The 19389-nt window shown below is 40.0% G+C and overlaps 1 pseudogene; it reads left to right on the plus strand.

Moving 5' to 3' along the window:
* The window catches only part of LOC123481207, a 46296-nt pseudogene that overhangs the window by 13754 nt on the left and 13153 nt on the right, over positions 1–19389 (plus strand).

Here is a 19389-nt window from a genome sequence, read left to right on the forward strand (position 1 = left end):
ATGCCTACCACTTTGAAGATGCAAAATATTTTTTGGGGTGAAACAAACAAGAAATAAGACAAAAAAAACAGAAAACTTGAGGGTGCATAACTATTCAATCCCCCAAAGTCAATACTTTGTAGAGCCACCTTTTGCAGCAATTACAGCTGCAAGTCTCTTGGGGTATGTCTTTATAAGCTTGCACATCTAGCCAATGGGATTTTTTCCCATTCTTCAAGGCAAAAATGCTCCAGCTCCTTCAAGTTGGATGGGTTCCGCTGGTGTACAGCAATCTTTAAATCATACCACAGATTCTCAATCGGATTGAGGTCTGGGCTTTGACTAGGCCATTCCAAGACATTTAAATGTTTCTCCTTAAACCACTCGAGTGTTGCTTTAGCAGTATGCTTAGGGTCATTGTCCTGCTGGAAGGTGAACCTCCATCCCAGACTCAAATCTCTGGAAGACTGAAACAGGTTTCCCTCAAGAATGTCCCTGTATTTAGCGCCATCCATCATTCCTTATATTCTGACCAGTTTCCCAGTCCCTGCCCATTAAAAACATCCCCATAGCATGATGCTGCCACCACCATGCTTCACTGTGGGGATGGTGTTCTCGGGTTGATGAGAGGTGTTGGGTTTGCGCCAGACATAGCGTTTTCCTTGATGGCCAATTTTAGTCTCATCTGAACATACTACCTTCTTCCATATGTTTGGGTAGTCTCCCACATGCCTTTTGGCGAACACCAAACATATTTGCTTATTTTTTCTTTAAGCAATGGCTTTTTCTGGCCACTCTACCGTAAAGCCCAGCTCTGTGGAGTGTACGGCTTAAAGTGGTCCTATGGAGAGATACTCCAATCTCTGTTGTGGAGTTTTGCATCTCCTTCAGGGTTATCTTTGGTCTCTTTGTTACCGCTCTGATTAATGCTCTCCTTGCCTGGTCCGTGTGTTTTGGTGGGCGGCCCTCTCTTGGCAGGTTTGTTGTGGTGCCATATTCTTTCAATTTTTTTATAGTGGATTTATTGGTGCTCCGTGGGATGTTCTAAGTTTCTGATATTTTTTATAACCCAACCCTGATCTGTACTTCTCCACAACTTTGTCCCCGACCTGTTTGGTGAGCTCCTTGCCGCTTGCTTAGTGGTGGCCCTTGCTTAATGGTATTGCATCATGTGACAGATCATATGACACTTAGATTGCATACAGGTGGACTTTATTTAACTAACTATGTGACTTCTGAAGGTAATTGGTTGCACCAGATCTTATTTAGGGGCTTCATATCAAACCACTTTTCCGTTATTTATTTATTTGAATTTTTTGAAACTAGTAAAAAAAATTTTTATTTTTTTCACTTCTCCAATTTGGACTATTTTGTGTATGTCCATTGAGTTTAAGTTTAAGTTTATTTTTACAGGGACAGTGCACATTAATCAACGTTTCAGTAAAAGTGCCGGTTTTAGCCAGCCGGCTAATTTTCAACACGCAGTCCCTGGGCAGGTTATTAAAAACAATTACAATATAGACAATAACAACATAGAACAAGACATAGCATACAGACATAGCAACATAGGACAAGCAAGACGTAGCATACAGACAGAGCAACATAGAACAAAAAAGCAAAAAGACAAAATTCATAAAAGCAACAAAGTGTTTCCACACCTCACAAGTTACAGACAACAGACATGGAAAGCGGCAACACACAGCTAGGGACCATGTTCACAAATCTGATTGACCTTTAGCCATGTCTTCAAGCATTTTGTGAAAGTGTGATATGTGGTGCAGTTATGTGTGTCTGATGGCAGTGTATTCCAGACATGGGGAAGCTCTCACAGAAAAAGCGGATTTACTAAAGGTGCTTTTCCTTAGGGGAACTACACAGTCACCTCTCATGGCAGACCTTGTGGATCTGCTGCCATATGTTTGGGTTTTCTGTTTAACAAAAATACTGAGTGGAGGGGGGAGCCAAGCCATTTAGGATCTTGAATACAAGACATGCATCGGTGTATTGCACAATATTTTCCCAACTCAGGAGCTCATGCTTTCTAAGGATGTGACAGTGATGATGGCTATTGGGCTTCCTATCAAGCACTTTGAGAGCCTGTTTGTAGACAGACTGAATAGGTCTTACTGTTGTACAGCAAGCTTGGGCCCAACTAGCCAAACAGTATGTTAAGTGGGGGGAGTATCATAGATTTGAAGTACAGTTTTGCTACCTCTGTAGTCAAACAATTTCGTATAAATCGGAAATTAGCTAGGTTGAATTTGGTTATTTGAATTACCTTTTTCACATGCTTTTTTAAAAAGAGAGTACTTAAAATCAGATACCCCCTGGAGCTTCTCCCCTGACACATAGACTTCTGGCTCAGTAGCATCTGTTGCCCTCTTTGTGAAGAACATGCAAACAGTTTTTTTCACATTGAGATGCAAACACGAGTCACTGAGCCACTTTGTAACCTGGACCATTACAGTAGTGAGTTCTTGTGCAGCTTGTTGTTTGCTCTTTGCATGCACATATATCACTGTATCATCTGCATACATTTGAACTTCAGACCCAGTACAGACAGAAGGCAGATCATTAATGTACAGGCTGAACAGGAGGGGCCCCAGTATTGACCCTTGGGGCACACCCACATCATAGCTAAGAGTGGGCGACAGCTCATTGCTCACTCTGACACACTGAGTTCTGCCTTCAAGGTATGATTTCATCCATCTCAAGGCATCGGGGAAAAGTTGAAGTTGGACAATTTTGTGATGAGAATCTCATGGTTAACAGTATCAAAAGCCTTCCTTAGGTCCAGAAACACAGCCCCAACAACGCCCCCTTTGTGGAGCAGGTACAGGCGTGCCGGATTGGAGACACGCACCACTGGTTTGGTACGGGGAGCAGGCACGGGCCGTACAAATAAATATTCATTTAAATTACAGGTTGTAATGCAACAAAATAGGAAAAATGCCAAGGGGGATGAATACTTTTGCAACGCACTGTATGTATAGGGGTAATGGACTGGACTGGGCACCGGTGGAATGGACTGCTCCGGAGTGGAACCGCTGACCGGAGCTGGACTAGGCACCGGTGGAGCGGACTGCTCTGGCTCCGGAGTGGAGCTGCTGACCGGAGCTGGACTGGGCACCGGTGGAACGGGCACGGGCCGTGCCGGACTGGGAACACGCACCACTGGCTTGGTGCGAGGAGCAGGCACGGGCCGGGCCGGACTGGGAACACGCACCACTCATCTGGTGCGAGGAGCAGCAACATGCCGGGCCGGACTGGGGACACGCACCACTGGTCTGGTGCGAGGAGCAGGCACGGGCCGTACCGGACTGGAACACGCACCACTGGCTTGGTGCGAGGTTCAGGCACGGGCCGGGCCGGACTGGAGACACGCACCACTGGCCTGGTGCGGGGAGCAGTTACGGGGCGTGCCGGATTGGAGACACGCACCACTGGTTTGGTGCGGGGAGCAGGCACGGGCCGTACCGGACTGGGAACACGCAACACTGGCTTGGTGCGAGGAGCAGGCACGAGGCGTACCGGACTGGGAACCGGCGCTGGAGGTCTACGACTGTACCAGTCCTTTACTCTCCGCGCCCAATCCTCCTCCAGTGAGGACTCCTCCTTGAGCCCCCCACGAGTGCAGTGGTCGGGGCTCTTCTCTATCGATCCCCTACCACCCTTTTAGCCCCCCAAAAACGTTCTTGAGGCTGTCTCTCGGGCTTCCTCCTCGGCCGGCGCCTTCTGTGTTCCTCTCCTGCCTGGGCCTCCTCCTTCGCCCAGGGTCCTTTACCTGCCAAAATCTCCTCCCATGTCCAAAAACTCTTCCCCACCTGTGTCCAGGGTGTCTGCTGCTCCTGAGTATGCTGCTTGGTCCGTTGTTGGTGGGATCTTCTGTCACGATCGTTGAGACGGGTCAGACCAAGGTGCAGCGTGAAAAGCGTACATGTTTATTTAACTCAATAAACATAAACAAAACAAGAAACAATGTAACGTGAAGTCCTCAGGCTATACACATACAAGCCTAACACGGAACAAGATCCCACAACTAAGGTAGGCAAACAGGCTACTGAGTATGATCCCCAATCAGAGACAACGAGCGACAGCTGTCTCTGATTGGGGAATCCCACCGGCCAAACATAGACACACAACCTAGAACTGCAATATAGAAAATATAACATAGAAACTCACGCCTGACCAAACCAACGGCCAGGGCGTGACATACCCAAGAAGACTCGAGGCTGTAATCGCTGCCAAAGGTGCTTCAACAAAGTACTGAGTAAAGGGTCTGAATACTTATGTAAATGTAATATTTCTGTTAATATTTTTTTGTGCATTTGCAAACATTTTTACTAACTGGTTTTTGCTTTGTCATTATGGGGTTTTGTGTGTAGATTGATGAGATTTAAAAATATATATATTTTAGATTAAGGATGTAATGTAACAAAATGTGGAAAAGGTGTAGGGGTCTGAATAGTTTCCGAACGCACTGTATATTTAACCATTCAGACACTACAGACGTTTTTGTGAAAAGACTGTCGGGATGTCTCATGGTCTGACAAACACCGCTCTAGCTCTGCCACCTTTCACCACAGTTGCGAAAGTGAGACATGGGCAGATGTGGCATATTGAGACGCATCCAATGCAAACTGACAGATTTTGATGGGGATTTATTTGTTATGTAACTTAGATTGACACACGGGTGCTTCAATTGAATCTAGTGTTTTTTAAAGGTTAAACCATTCATAATGATGCTGACTACATAAAAATTATTAAAGGTTAAAACATTCCTATTGATGCGGACTAAATAACAACTATTTTGTGTCAGTAGAAAATGAAAATATTATAAACCTCATTGTAAGACATTATAAAGGATCATGCATGTTTATAAAAAAGTTATAAAGCATGGTACCTGCAGGATTTAGGAAAAATATTACCCACAAATGTAAAGGTGAATTAAACCATTTTATAATATACTGTATAACAGTTTACAAAACAGTTAACCGATGGTAAAAAATATTCTAAAATATTTGAAGAAATAATAGAAATGTGCATTATCAACATCTGCATGTGTTGCTATCCTCATAGAGCAGATGTGTGGTACTGGTGGGAGGTTTTTGTTATGGTGTGTATCACTGTGACTATACAGTTATGGTTGGGGTCTATTGGAGGGTCACAGTAATATTATGTCATACAAAACCCCTTTGCTCCTGTATGGACACATTAACACTGAACAGGTCAAATAAACACCCTCCACGACAACGGTACCAATGTAAACCTAATGAAACCTCACCATGAACATGATTTTGGCCATAGCCATGATATTGGGTTTTATACTGCAACATAAATCCATATATTTGCAAACGACTGTCACAAACTGACAATGGTACGAACACTGAAGATTAATCCAACAACTCATAGATGAATATTATACTGTAAGAATCTTTAGTATTGTTATATTATATTGTATAATCCTTGGTTTTATGTCTCTTATACCTCACTGAGAACAGACAGAGTCATATGCAGTCCCTACGGAGATGTGAAGGATGTGTTTTTGTATGTGTAAAATATGACTGTTCTCAGATTTTTAAATTGGTAGATTTTAGATGTGTATGAATTATTATCTTTATTATTTATTTATTTTTATTATTTTTTGGGGGGAATGCTATATATCCATTGTTTAGCTGGAATGACATTTTCGTATCCTATACGTGGTCCTCTGTAGCTCAGCTGGTAGAGCACGGTGCTTGAAACGCCAAGGTAGTGGGTTCGATCCCCGGGACCACCCATACACAAAATTGTATGCACGCATGACTGTAAGTCGCTTTGGATAAAAGCGTCTGCTAAATGGCATATATATATAGATATTTGACTGTGATATATGGTTATCTCACCTAGCTATCTTAAAATGAATGCTCTTACTGTAAGTCGATCTCTGGATAAGAGCATCTGCTAAATGACTCAAATGTAAATGTTATTTTTGTCAAATGTAAATGTTTTACATACAGATCTCATTACTGTATTGAATTATTTTTTTTAAACTTTATTTTAAATGGCAATGTCAGAAACGTATCATTTGAACAGTTCTTTATTAAAAATGTAGTAGCAATACTACTTATTTCCATGATTGAAAAAAAATTGGAAGTGGTATGGATATATTTATGACATTTTTTGCATATGGGGAGGAACGGGAGAAGAGCTGTCAACCTTTATGGCATTACTCAATGACATGGACCCTAATCTAAAATGCACTATTGAATGTGACACTAAACGTGTTCATTACCTCGATATGTGGATTGAAATCCAACGGAACCCTGTTTAAAGCTCTGTACAGAAAATAAACAGACAGAAATACTCTATTACGGGGAAGCTTCCACCCTGAGCCATTAAAAAGAGGACTTCCAAGAAGCCAGTTTTTCAGACTGCGCCATATTTGCCACTCCAGAGAGGACTATCTAGAAAAATCAGCGGAGATGCGTAATAGATTTCTATGAGGCTACTCTCCACAATGTGTGGATGAAGCTCTTAATTTTGGCATTAGGGAAAACATGAGATGAACCGCTACAAAACAGACCCACTAGAGCGAAAGAACACTCTGTAATGTTCACCAACACATATACTTTGAACTCGCGCATAGTGGGAGACGCTGTCAAGAAACACTGGCATGTTTTATCATCGGACCCAGCTTTGCCAGCTGAATTTATGAACCCACCACTTATTGTATATAGGAGAGGTCGCAATTTACGTGACAAATTGGTCCATGCCAACTGACAGCCACAAAATAAAATGAGCCATGCTATTTTCCGCCCTCTTCTGAATGGTAGCTATAAATGCAGAGGCTGCGCACAGCGCTGCATTATGATTAAGTGCCGATATTTCTGCCACCCACATACAGAAAAACGGTTCTAAATAAATTACATTGTTACGTGCTCCACCACCCATGTAATCTACATGATTAAATGTCCACGTGGGCTGTGTTATGCTGGTAAAACCTCTCGTTCTCTCAAACAGACAATTAGTGAACATAAAAGTTCAATCAGGAGAAACGACCGGGATGATCCAGACTGGATCATCCAGTCGCAGTACATTTTAATGACCAAAAACAAAACATTTAATTATGCCCATGCATGTTATGTTTTAACTGTGAACATGAACTAATGCCACCACTTCAGCCTACTCTGACGTTTTTTCTTTCTCTGTACCCAATGATTTATGAAAACTTACTTGATAGGTGATGTCCTCATTGTGGTTTTAGAGACATGTTTAATACGTCTTATGTACACACTTTATTAGAATACCTATGAAATGCACATTGTTATATTTGGTAACACGTGTTTATTTTCCCTCGAATCCAACCCCATTCATTGCATTGAACGGATGTGTAGAGCAGTGTCTACACAAGGGTGCAAATGAAAAACACTCACAAAAGCTCTGACGAAGGCCTTGAGGCCGATACGTAAAGCTGAATAAAGAGCAGTGATACTAGCAAGAGCAGTGTGTGGGTTTCTTCTTGTTTCTCTACAGTTATTTATAAAAATAGTTATTTGTTTCATTTGACTGTGTAAAAACTAGCAGTACTACTTATTTATCTGAGAGTCAGGCGAATATATATAGCGTTTTGCAAAAAACATGATTATTTGTCTTTCTGAAATGAAACCATCAAGTGCTAGATATGAAACAAAAACATGAATGTCATTGAACAACACACAATCTCTGTCATAATTTCTTTAAACAATAAAAGCTAATTTACCAATATTTCTGAAAATGGATGTATAGAGTTTTGGAATGAAACTTTTCAAATATACTTTTAGATACCAGATGAAAGTAATTAATGTAAACTAAAATCAGTGATGGACCAAGGAGAGATCCTTGAGAAATACCCAAAATGTAATTATTATTTTCTGACACAGCTGTTCTGTGATGACTAAAACAATGGAAGCGATAATAGTAATAATATACTGTACTGTAAAGAAATTGATAATCCGAAGTTGACTACATTTTGTATTTCATTTTGACCGTTCATAATGCAGGTCAACACAGTTAATAACAGTCTTATCCTTTTATACCAACTCTATATGCAAAGGAGCCTAACACACCACCTCTCTCTCTGAATAAAAAAGTGGACTGTCTGTCTCAGAGTCAGTTGGAGTAGAGAAGAGCTCCCACCAGTTCAGCTTCAGCACAAACCATGTTCCCTACATCTCTGCTGCTGCTCCTGCTGGCAGCTGCCTCCCGTGAGTCTCTTTGGGATTTGGGGGAAGGAATGGGTTGATGCTCAATAAAAATACATTGAGAAAATATATTTTTAACAATATCCTTAACACTCATTCTAATTACCATATGACTAATTATGTGTTTTTTCCCCATAGATGTGTACTGTGGTGGTCTTGAACTCAGCCAGCCAAGTTTAATGGTTGTAAAGCCTGGAGAGTCTCTGAGCATCACCTGTAATGTCTCTGGGTATTCTGTTAGTGATAGCAGTGCAAGCTTTGCCACAGGTTGGGTTCGAAAGCTTACAGGGAAAGCAATGGAGTGGATTTCCAATATATGGGATGATGGAGATATCTACAAAAATGATGCACTGAAAAACAAGTTCAGCATTTCAAGAGATGCCTCCAGCAACTCTGTGTCTTTACAAGGGCAGAGCCTGCAACCTGAAGACACAGCTGTGTATTACTGTGCTCGCTACCCTCCACAGTGATACAAACCAGCACCAGACCTGTACAAATACCCATGTACCCATGGGAGAATGGTGCAAGCACAACACCAAGATATCAAGATATTTCAGATTAATGCTCAGTCTCAAAAACTGTTAAATTATAATTTGATAAGTTAACCTTACAAAAATCGTTAGCATTAAAGAAATGTAAACCCAAATAAAAATGCTGAACGTATGTTCCCGTGTTGCTGATCTTTAACACATCATACTAAAGCCATTATATATAGTCAAAACATCATACTAAAGCCATTATATATAGTCAACACGTCATAGTAAAGCCATTATATATAGTCAACACATCATAATAAAGCCATTATATATAGTCAACACATCATACTAAAGCCATTATATATAGTCAACACATCATACTAAAGCCATTATATATAGTCAACACATCATACTAAAGCCATTATATATAGTCAACACATCAAACTAAAGCCATTATATATAGTCAACACATCATTCTAAAGCCATTATATATAGTCAACACGTCTCATCAGTAAAATCTGAACTACAGAGAGTAGAATAAAGGACAGGGAGAAGAGAATCAAGGAATAGAATAGAAGATCTCTCCCTGTCAGGATATTTAAACCTCTAGAGGGCGGTCTATGCAAAGTCTCCCTCCCCTTCATCCCTTTATAATCAGACACTGAGCTCTGGCTTCTCATTATAGGCAGCTTGGACTGATATTACAACATTACAAGTCCTGTATTAACTAATACTGAACAATGGAGCTTATGACTGTCTGGAGTTTAGTTCTCATAGTGATGTCCATACACAGTAAGTAAAGCATTACATGGTGACTGAAGAATGTGTGAGTATCATGGTAAAACTCAAAATGTCTGTTAATACCAGATCTTCAACTGAGCGTCAACATTTTTGTTTTGCAGTTGTTTTCTGTGATGAGATGGATCAGTCACCTTCTCAGGTGAAAAGACCTGGAGACACTGTTAAATTGTCATGTAAAATCTCTGGGTTTGATATGACAAGCTACTACATGAACTGGATGAGGCAGAAACCAGGCAAAGGTCTGGAGTGGATTGGGAGAGTTAACTCTGGTTCAACAGATGCTCCAGACTACTCAGACTCCCTGAAAGGCCAGTTCACCCTGACTGAGGACGTCTCCACAAGCACACAGTTCTTAATGGCCAAGAGTCTGAGAGCAGAGGACTCTGCTGTTTATTATTGTGCTCGAGAGACACACTGATTGAAGCTGGTGAATCAGCTGTACAGAAATCCACACCCCACCTAACAACATGGCTAGCTGGTGCACTACTTCCTCTCTTTGTGTTGTGGTGTCGAGAAACCGATGCTAATTATGCTGTGAGAACAAGGAAATCCGCTGACACTGTCCTCGTTTATAATTATTTATTACAGTTGAAGATCTCAGCGCCAATTTACAGACATCTGCAGACATCTGGAGAATAACCTGACCCAAACTCTAAATATGTTATTCTCCCCGTCCTTTGTCCCAAACCATAGTATATATCCTATGTAACCTGATATGGGTGTTTTCCCCTAAAGACTTATCCCAGGACTCCACCTAACAGACTTCCTCTGCTTTAGGGTGCCCCTCTAGAACTACTCCCCCGATGCTTCCCTTAAGCTGAGTCAACATCCTCTAAAACCATTTGCAACCATTAGCAAAGTCATAAATTGTTCAAATACCACATTTCCCCCCTTTGAGACTAACTAAGTCTCGAAAACAAAAATAATAGGATTATGACAAATAACAATTTCTCTCTTATTGAGTAACTTTAACAATAAACCAAATTTTATGGAGAGTAAACACCTTTTTCTATGGAGTGTAAATACATTTCTATGAAATATGAACAAATCTTTATGGAGTGTAAATATATTTCTATGAAATATGAACAAATATTTATGGAGTGTGAATACATTTCTATTAAATATGAACAAATCTTTATGGAGTGTGAGAGCGAAAAACCTGTCTGGCAGCTTTCTTTCCAAATATCCATCAATCAATCAAGACAGTAAAATTCTCTCACGGCCCCTCTGCCCCAGGCAACCACTTAAGTACTCCAGATCAATTCATACATCTTTATCAATGCATTTTAAACTATGATGTAATTAAATACACATGAAAGCCTCAGCAAACAAAATACAATGAAATTTGTCCACATTCAGGCTGGTCGCCATCGGACCCTCCTGTGGATTCTCTCTATCCCTGCCTAGACCCAATATCCCTAAGCATCCATGAAATAAACAAAAACCTCTGAGATCCCCACATGTACCCAATAACAGCAAATATCATTCTTCAAAAATTAATACAGAAAGAATATGACACAAATTATGTATTACACATGCAAATATGTCTATATATCATTGCAGACACTGGAATTGCAGTCCACTACTCTTCATCTCCTCAGCAGTGTCGACTTCCAATGCAACTTCGATGATGGAATCTGAACCTTTCCACACTTTCCTTGTTCCACTTCCTCCAGTCCATTCATATTGTCCCTTCTTATTGTCCCCTCTATACATTCCCCCATATGCTTCTGGAAGAAAAGAAAAGACCAAACAGTATCTTTTGCAAAACAACACATTCAAATTAAAATATCAATATCAACTAAAAATATAAAAATGAATCACATTCCATTTCCCCCTTTGATTCATCACAAAATACTAAAATCACACTAATATTTAAAAACATGTGAAAAATTGATATCTATCCATCAATACTCCTTTGAGTCTTGACAAAAGGTTAAACCCTCTTATCGTTTCATTTGCAAAACCCTTCAAAGTATAGGTAATATTATCTATGTTATCTTCCCAAATTTTACACCATACCATAGTAAAAGTCCTCACTTCTCTCCTAGACTTATCCTCGAATGGTAGTCTTCCAGACTATGACATTTCTCTCTTTCAGAATCAGATTAATCTCTTTCCCCTGCTTCCTCATCTTCAACATGTAACAACATCCTTTCCATCCATAGGGTAAGAATATATTCTTTCTCACCACAAACCCCAGATGTTTCTAAAATTCCCAATCGTCACATTACCATGCAAAAACTTCTCTCACCCTCAAAGTCCTTCTCTTCTTACTAAATGAAACATCAAAAGTTACATTATATTTCTCATTACTAACCTTATGTTCATGCTTACCCCAAAGTCATCATATAATCATCACCATCTGATATTCCCCTAAACATCCCCTTTCCATCATATGTTTTATTTTAACAAAAACAGCTTTTAGCCCTCACGGGTTTCCCCTCCAATACTTCATGAAGCGCTGTTAACTGATTTTCCTTCCTATCTAACAAATTCACATAGGTTATTTAATTTAACCAATAACACTTAAACCTAGGCCTAAACAAATGCTTCCACAACTACATTATTGTATCTGTTAATGATTGTTGCTGATACAACAGCCATGATAAAGCATAAGATTTACACATACTTGATAGAGGTTGAGCTACCTTCTCTAAGATTCAACCCCATGTTCCTTGTGAAGGAATTCTCAACAGACATGGACCCTCAAGATTCCTCACTGATCTTACAGAATGAGGTAACTTCTTGAACTAAAGATTCCTACCTGCCCATCCATCTTTAATTTCCAAACAGAAGAATCAAATCCATATGCCTTCCATTTAGTTTCTCTCTTCCCTAACTAGCAGTATTGATCAGATATATCTTCTTGTCTTCCATTAAAATCAAACAACTCATCCTGTACCTCCATGATAGTATTCTCCCTTATCTTCCCTCTAACATTACTCAAAATAAGTTAGCAATCACTCATAACCCTCTTCCACTTCATATCGTTGTACAAAATATACTTCCTTTCACTAGGTGAAACAGCTTCTACTTCTTATCCTCATAGCAACTCTTCTTCTCCATAATTATCTCTCCACATGAGAGGAATGTCACCTCTACACATTCCTTCTCCCACATCTACAAGGAAGATGAGCTGTACCACCCATCCTAACCCTAACGACAGTCTTTTCCTCTAAAATTGGTGCTGGAGCGATTGGCTCCCTTGTAATCAAATGTGATATATTTATAGCTTTAATAACTGTCAATGTTGAAAGAGTTGAATTGCTTCTCACTGTTGTTTTAATAGGCTGAAGTGTTGATGTCATTGTTGTTGATTCATCCATTCTCCCTAAAGCTTTGAACTCTTTACTTGTATTTCCATCTATCACCACAAGTGTCACTACATTAACTCTCAGTCCCAACTCTAATCCCTCACTTTCAAACTGTTGATTATAAAAAATACATTTACAATCACCTTGATCTTCCTGTTGGGAATTGTAAATAGATACTACAATCACCCTCAATCTTCATTCTTCTCTTATCATTCAGCAATGCATACTTTCTCAATGCAACTGCTCCTAACATATCTAAACTCCTGCCATATCTATCTTCCCACTGAACTCTAAATTTCCCCTTCACCACTGTTCTCTCTCTCTTACTAACATTGAAGCTTAGCTGACTGTCCTAGAGTTCCTTCAACCCTAGTTTTCTTAACTTTTTAGTCTGACTTTTTCCTTAATTTTTCAAAAACAATTTCACTGATTTATCCACAAATTCCTTTCCCACTAAATATAGGGATATTTGATCCGGAAGTCCCCACCTGCTTATGACTTCTTTACACAAAGACTTGGCAAACGATTAAGCATCTTTTAGCCTAGTTTGACATCTTATGCACCTCTTGGTGTAGGAATGTAACCAAGAATAACAGTCACCCCCTGTAAACATCATTTTTCAGACAGATTGTCCACCTGCCTATGACATAGTCAATCTGTTCAAGCAAATATGGTTCCCAAAAACCCTACTCCTTTGTAATCTTTCTCCTAACCTCCCCCCTTGCAACATTAGCTAACCCCTAGCTGCTCCTTGTGGTCCTAAAATAATGCAACATAAGCTGAGTTGAACTTTCTTTTTTTATTTTATTTTTATTTTTTTATTTCATTTTATTTTTTTTTATTAAAAAATTACTCAACCATTCCTCTGAGTTCAATCAGGCAGCATTCTTGAAATACTTCAGCTGAATTGAAATGGATATTCCAGAAGCCTCTCATCTGGCATATTTCCCCCCTTAATTTCTTCCATATCTTAGCCTGCTTCAAGAATCTTCACTAAGATTTCCAATCCAGAATACTATAGACAAATCCATCTCTGTCATCATCAACAATTGGTAAACCTTTTCCTTTTGCACTTCTACCAGACAGCCGTCTGGTGTACATCTTATTGTACAGTTCAACTTACACAATGCATCTCTTCCCAACAATGCAATAGGTATACAGTGGGGGAAAAAAGTATTTAGTCAGCCACCAATTGTGCAAGTTCTCCCACTTAAAAAAGATGAGAGAGGCCTGTAATTTTCTATCATAGGTACACGTCAACTATGACAGACAAATTGAGAAAAAAATATCCAGAAAATCACATTTTAGGATTTTTAATGAATGTTTTTGCAAATTATGGTGGAAAATAAGTATTTGGTCACCTACAAACAAGCAAGATTTCTGGCTCTCACAGACCTGTAACTTCTTCTTTAAGAGGCTCCTCTGTCCTCCACTCGTTACCTGTATTAATGGCACCTGTTTGAACTTGTTATCAGTATAAAAGACACCTGTCCACAACCTCAAACAGTCACACTCCAAACTCCACTATGGCCAAGACCAAAGAGCTGTCAAAGGACACCAGAAACAAAATTGTAGACCTGCACCAGGCTGGGAAGACTGAATCTGCAATAGGTAAGCAGCTTGGTTTGAAGAAATCAACTGTGGGAGCAATTATTAGGAAATGGAAGACATACAAGACCACTGATAATCTCCCTCGATCTGGGGCTCCACGCAAGATCTCACCCCGTGGGGTCAAAATGATCACAAGAACGGTGAGCAAAAATCCCAGAACCACACAGGGGGACCTAGTGAATGACCTGCAGAGAGCTGGGACCAAAGTAACAAAGCCTACCATCAGTAACACACTACGCCGCCAGGGACACAAATCCTGCAGTGCCAGACGTGTCCCCCTGCTTAAGCCAGTACATGTCCAGGCCCATCTGAAGTTTGCTAGAGTGCATTTGGATGATCCAGAAGAGGATTGGGAGAATGTCATATGGTCAGATGAAACCAAAATAGAACTTTTTTTGTAAAAACTCAACTCGTAGTGTTTGGAGGACAAAGAATGCTGAGTTGCATCCAAAGAACACCATACCTACTGTGAAGCATGGGGTGGAAACATCAGGCTTTGGGGCTGTTTTTCTGCAAAGGGACCAGGACGACTGATCCGTGTAAAGGAAAGAATGAATGGGGCCATGTATCGTGAGATTTTGAGTGAAAACCTCCTTCCATCAGCAAGGGCATTGAAGATGAAACGTGGCTGGGTCTTTCAGCATGACAATGATCCCAAACACACCGCCGGGCAACGTAAGGAGTGGCTTCGTAAGAAGCATTTCAAGGTCCCGGAGTAGCCTAGCCAGTCTCCAGATCTCAACCCCATAGAAAATCTTTGGAGGAGTTGAAAGTCCGTGTTGCCCAGCGACAGCCCCAAAACATCACTGCTCTAGAGGAGATCTGCATGGAGGAATGGGCCAAAATACCAGCAACAGTGTGTGAAAACCTTGTGAAGACTTACAGAAAACGTTTGACCTGTGTCATTGCCAACAAAGGGTATATAACAAAGTATTGAGAAACTTTTGTTATTGACCAAATACTTATTTTCCACCATAATTTGCAAATAAATTCATATAAAATCCTACAATGTGATTTTCTGGATTTTTTTCTAATTTTGTCTGTCATAGTTGACGTGTACCTATGCGATGAAAATTACAGGCCTCTCATCTTTTTAAGTGGGAGAACTTGCACAATTGGTGGCTGACTAAATACTTTTTTCCCCACTGTATGTTCTGATACCAGTATGGGTATTGTAATTTTCTCATTTTCATAGCAGAGCTCAATTGGTTCCTTAAGAGTAATCAACTGTTTCACTCCCTCAAATCCCTATCCTAATTAGTTGATGTGACATAGTGAGATGTGTAACCTCTTCAGGCTGAACACAGATAAAAGCCGTTCCACTATCTCATCACTTCCCATGGTCAGTTGTTTATTTTCACCTCAATTGTTGGATCTTTTTCCCTAACTGGTGCTACCAGCTGACACCCCCCTTTCGGATCTTCTAGGCACCTCTAGAATCCTTGCTCCTTGCCCCTATAAGTGTTCTCCTGTCCTCCAGATGATCTTCACTTGCTCCTGTATCTTCCTCTGAAATTCCCTATTGTGTTTCCTTCTGGCCCATTGCACTCACAGCCAAAGTCACCAACCTGTCCACAATCATAACACACTTCTCAAGATTGCTGGAAGTATGGCTTAAATCTTCCTCCTCTTCCTCTTTCTCTTTCTAAGCCTTCTCGTCCTCTTCCTCTCCAATTCTGTGTCAGCCCAGAGACTGGCTATGGATATGAAACAACTGGTACCACTAGTTGTCGCTGGTACAATTGCATTTGACCTGGTTCGGTTGAAGCTGTAGCAGTCATTGTTGATTTGGTGCACACTGATTCTTCATAACCAAAGCTTATTTCTTTCTCCTTCTTATTCTCCCCCAGTTGTATTTCATCAAGTTTTCTGAGAGTTTCTTGGTCCTGTTCTTTCTAGTTGTGTTCCTTTAACCTCTACAGATCCACTTGATGGGCTATATAATCTCTATAGACACCTTTTGTCATGCTTCCAAGTCCAACCACCTCTGCCAGTTTGTTCCTTACTTGTGAGGGCAGTCCCATCTGCAGTTTAGCTCACAAAATTGACTTCTCAATTTGACTCACATTGGATCATTTCCAGCAATATTTCTCCCTTGATGAACTCTTGACACATAGGCTCTCAGATTTTCTTGTTGTCCTAGTGGATCAATCAGAATGTTGTCAGGATGCACATTTGTTGGAAACGTATCTTTCAGTGCTCTCCACAGCCTATTTCTACTTGCAGCCAACAATTCAGGGTCATTCACTTCAGTCCCCACATATCTATTAAGTCCCGCTCTCTGAAATATTTCTTCCATACCTGGAATCCCAAGGAGATTAGCCAATGTCTCCTATGGCAGACTATGTTCCCACCATAATTTCTTCCAATTGTTTTAAATCCAAGGATATGCTCCATCTTGAAGAATAGACAGCTTCTCAGGTATATCTGACATATCGGTATTCTTCAAAGGCTTATATTCTAGGTTCTGTCCTCGAAATATCATCTTCTTACTGGTGCCCTCTTTCCTTTTCCTCAATGTATTATTCTTCTCCAATTCTTGGGATCCTTTTCTCAGCAGTTTTTTCTTCTCTTCTGTATCTTCAGCTTCTTGAGTTGTTCTTCCAATTCTCTTACTTCTTCTAAATTATTCCCTTTATCCAGGCATGATACGCATCGGTCTATATCTCTTTCTATTTCTTCTGTACTAGTCATTGTAGGATAAAATCCTCCTGAACATAAAGCACCTTTAATCTCCAAATCTTCATCGCATTCTCCATCTTCACTTTCATCAGAGATCGAATCTCTAGTATCCTTCTTCTTCCTTCAACTTCCATCACCCCTTCTTTCCTCTCTTGCCAACTTCCTTCTGATCACAGAGTCATATCCACCCATGATCTCTTCTCAATCACTCTGATCATCATCATCATCTTCTTCTTCTTCAAGTTCCATCCTCCTGAACCTCACTCCATCCTTAGTTTCCAGACATCTCTTTTTCTTCTTACTTTTGGAGTTTTGGATTCATCTTTATGGTCGTTTCTGCTACTCCTCTCTCTATTATTCAATCGCTTTCATCATGTTGATGACGTCAGGGTTAAGAATCCCTTCCACTAGCCATGGTTGTTCAATGTCAGGCCAACGTTTATTCCCTTTCCCAGATAACCTTGCAATACCATTAACTAAAGGATTACTATTTTCTACTACATCAACAGGAGTAATTACTTTCATAGTTTTTATGTCCTTTTTCCCCCTTGTAACAACTCTTTTATATTCCTTTATTGTGAATTATTTTAGACTATGTAGCTTATAGTTCCCTCTTTCTTTCTTTTTCTTCCCCAAATTAATTAATGAATCTATTCATTTATTCATCAATTTACTTATTTATTCATTTTATTTTATTTTATTTTACCAAATTATTGATTAGTGGCAATCTTACCTCATCCAATCAGGAAAGTAAATGAAAGTAGTCAACTTCAGAGCAATCCAAAAAAGAAAGACCTCTAATCCAGCAACACTACAGCACTCACAAACCCCATTGCTTAATAAGCACCCAATTACTTTAATTTTACAGAATAATGTCAGTACTGGATTTCCCCACTCAACTCTAATCAATCCCACTCATGCACAAAAACTCCAAAATGCAATTCTTAATTACATCAATTGATCAGTCTGTTGCCAAGTCCTTGTCAAATTGTCATAACATCAAATATGCTAGGCAGCCAAAATATCCTCTATGGGAAGGTAAGTTTTGTGAATAGAACAGTACTAGCCTTGATTTGACTTGATCAGTTGCAGCACACTCTGTCGCATGATGCACTCGTCAGCACTTCCTCTCTCTCTCTGTCTCCTCCTTCTTATCGTCTCTCATATCACAGAAGAACAAAGAACAGACAAGAATTTAGTATTTTATGCACTCACTGGGTTATTTCAACCATTCAATATTCCTCCGTTCACATTCGCTCTAAGAAATAAGCAAACAACTTAACTCAGGAATAGTATAAATAGCTCAATAACATTTTATTTTATTTATTTAATTAATTATTTTTTTATTTTTAATCCGTCAACATATCTCTCTCATTTATCAAGTCCTTAGATCTCAATCAAATGGTTTCATCGTTAAGCAACAGCCGATTTAACAAACAGAACCCTCTATTAGTGTCTAAATCTCCCTCTCTGTCTCTGAAACTGCTCTGAGTCTGCGTCTCCCAGCAGCTCAGTGCAGGCAGGGGAGTGGCATATTTGCTCTGACGTAACTCTAAACTGATAAAATCACACGCATGCGTAGTTCATTCACCAATGCGATTTCAGAGTGGAGGGAGCTCTCTCCCAGCTAAACAGAAAGTAGACAGACCAACTTTACCTCCGTTCTTTCCCCCATATACAAACAGTAACACTTAACAGAGCTCATAAACCAACAGAAAACATAGAACACAAATCCTACTCTCTTCTACACACACACACATACAGTTTAAGAGGCTTATTTCCGTTACGGACCCCAAGCATGCTACTACCATCGCGCCATTTTTTTCCCTTGTTCATAAATTTCTGCTACCTCGAGTTCGCGGATATTCAATGAGCGGTTACATCAAACATATACTTCATGAACTATAAGTTGATGCGGTAACTTGCAATCGAATGTATATACCACAAAATCCAGTCCCCGGGACTGACCCAAATTCACCTAATGTGCTTTAGGATTTTCGGCCCATCCTAATGATCGCCTCGTTTGAGGGCTTCCATAGATTCGCGATGTTCTAATTTGTATACATTTCCTTGGCCTTATTTCTTCATTCTATTCTTCAATAGTTATATACAATCTCCCCTGTTTGCGTTGTTACCAGCGCAAACAAATTTAGAAAATTTAGAAACGGACTCCTATCCCACAGCAATTAACCAGCAAAGCACACACGCAAGTTCTTAACGGTGCATTCATTCAACGAACACACACAGACACACGAACTAACCAGTGCCCAAAGTAGTGAGAAAACTCACCCTTATCTGCCG

The sequence above is a fragment of the Coregonus clupeaformis genome, chromosome 35 (genome assembly GCF_020615455.1).
Source record: "Coregonus clupeaformis isolate EN_2021a chromosome 35, ASM2061545v1, whole genome shotgun sequence".
In the NCBI taxonomy this organism is placed as follows: domain Eukaryota; kingdom Metazoa; phylum Chordata; class Actinopteri; order Salmoniformes; family Salmonidae; genus Coregonus; species Coregonus clupeaformis.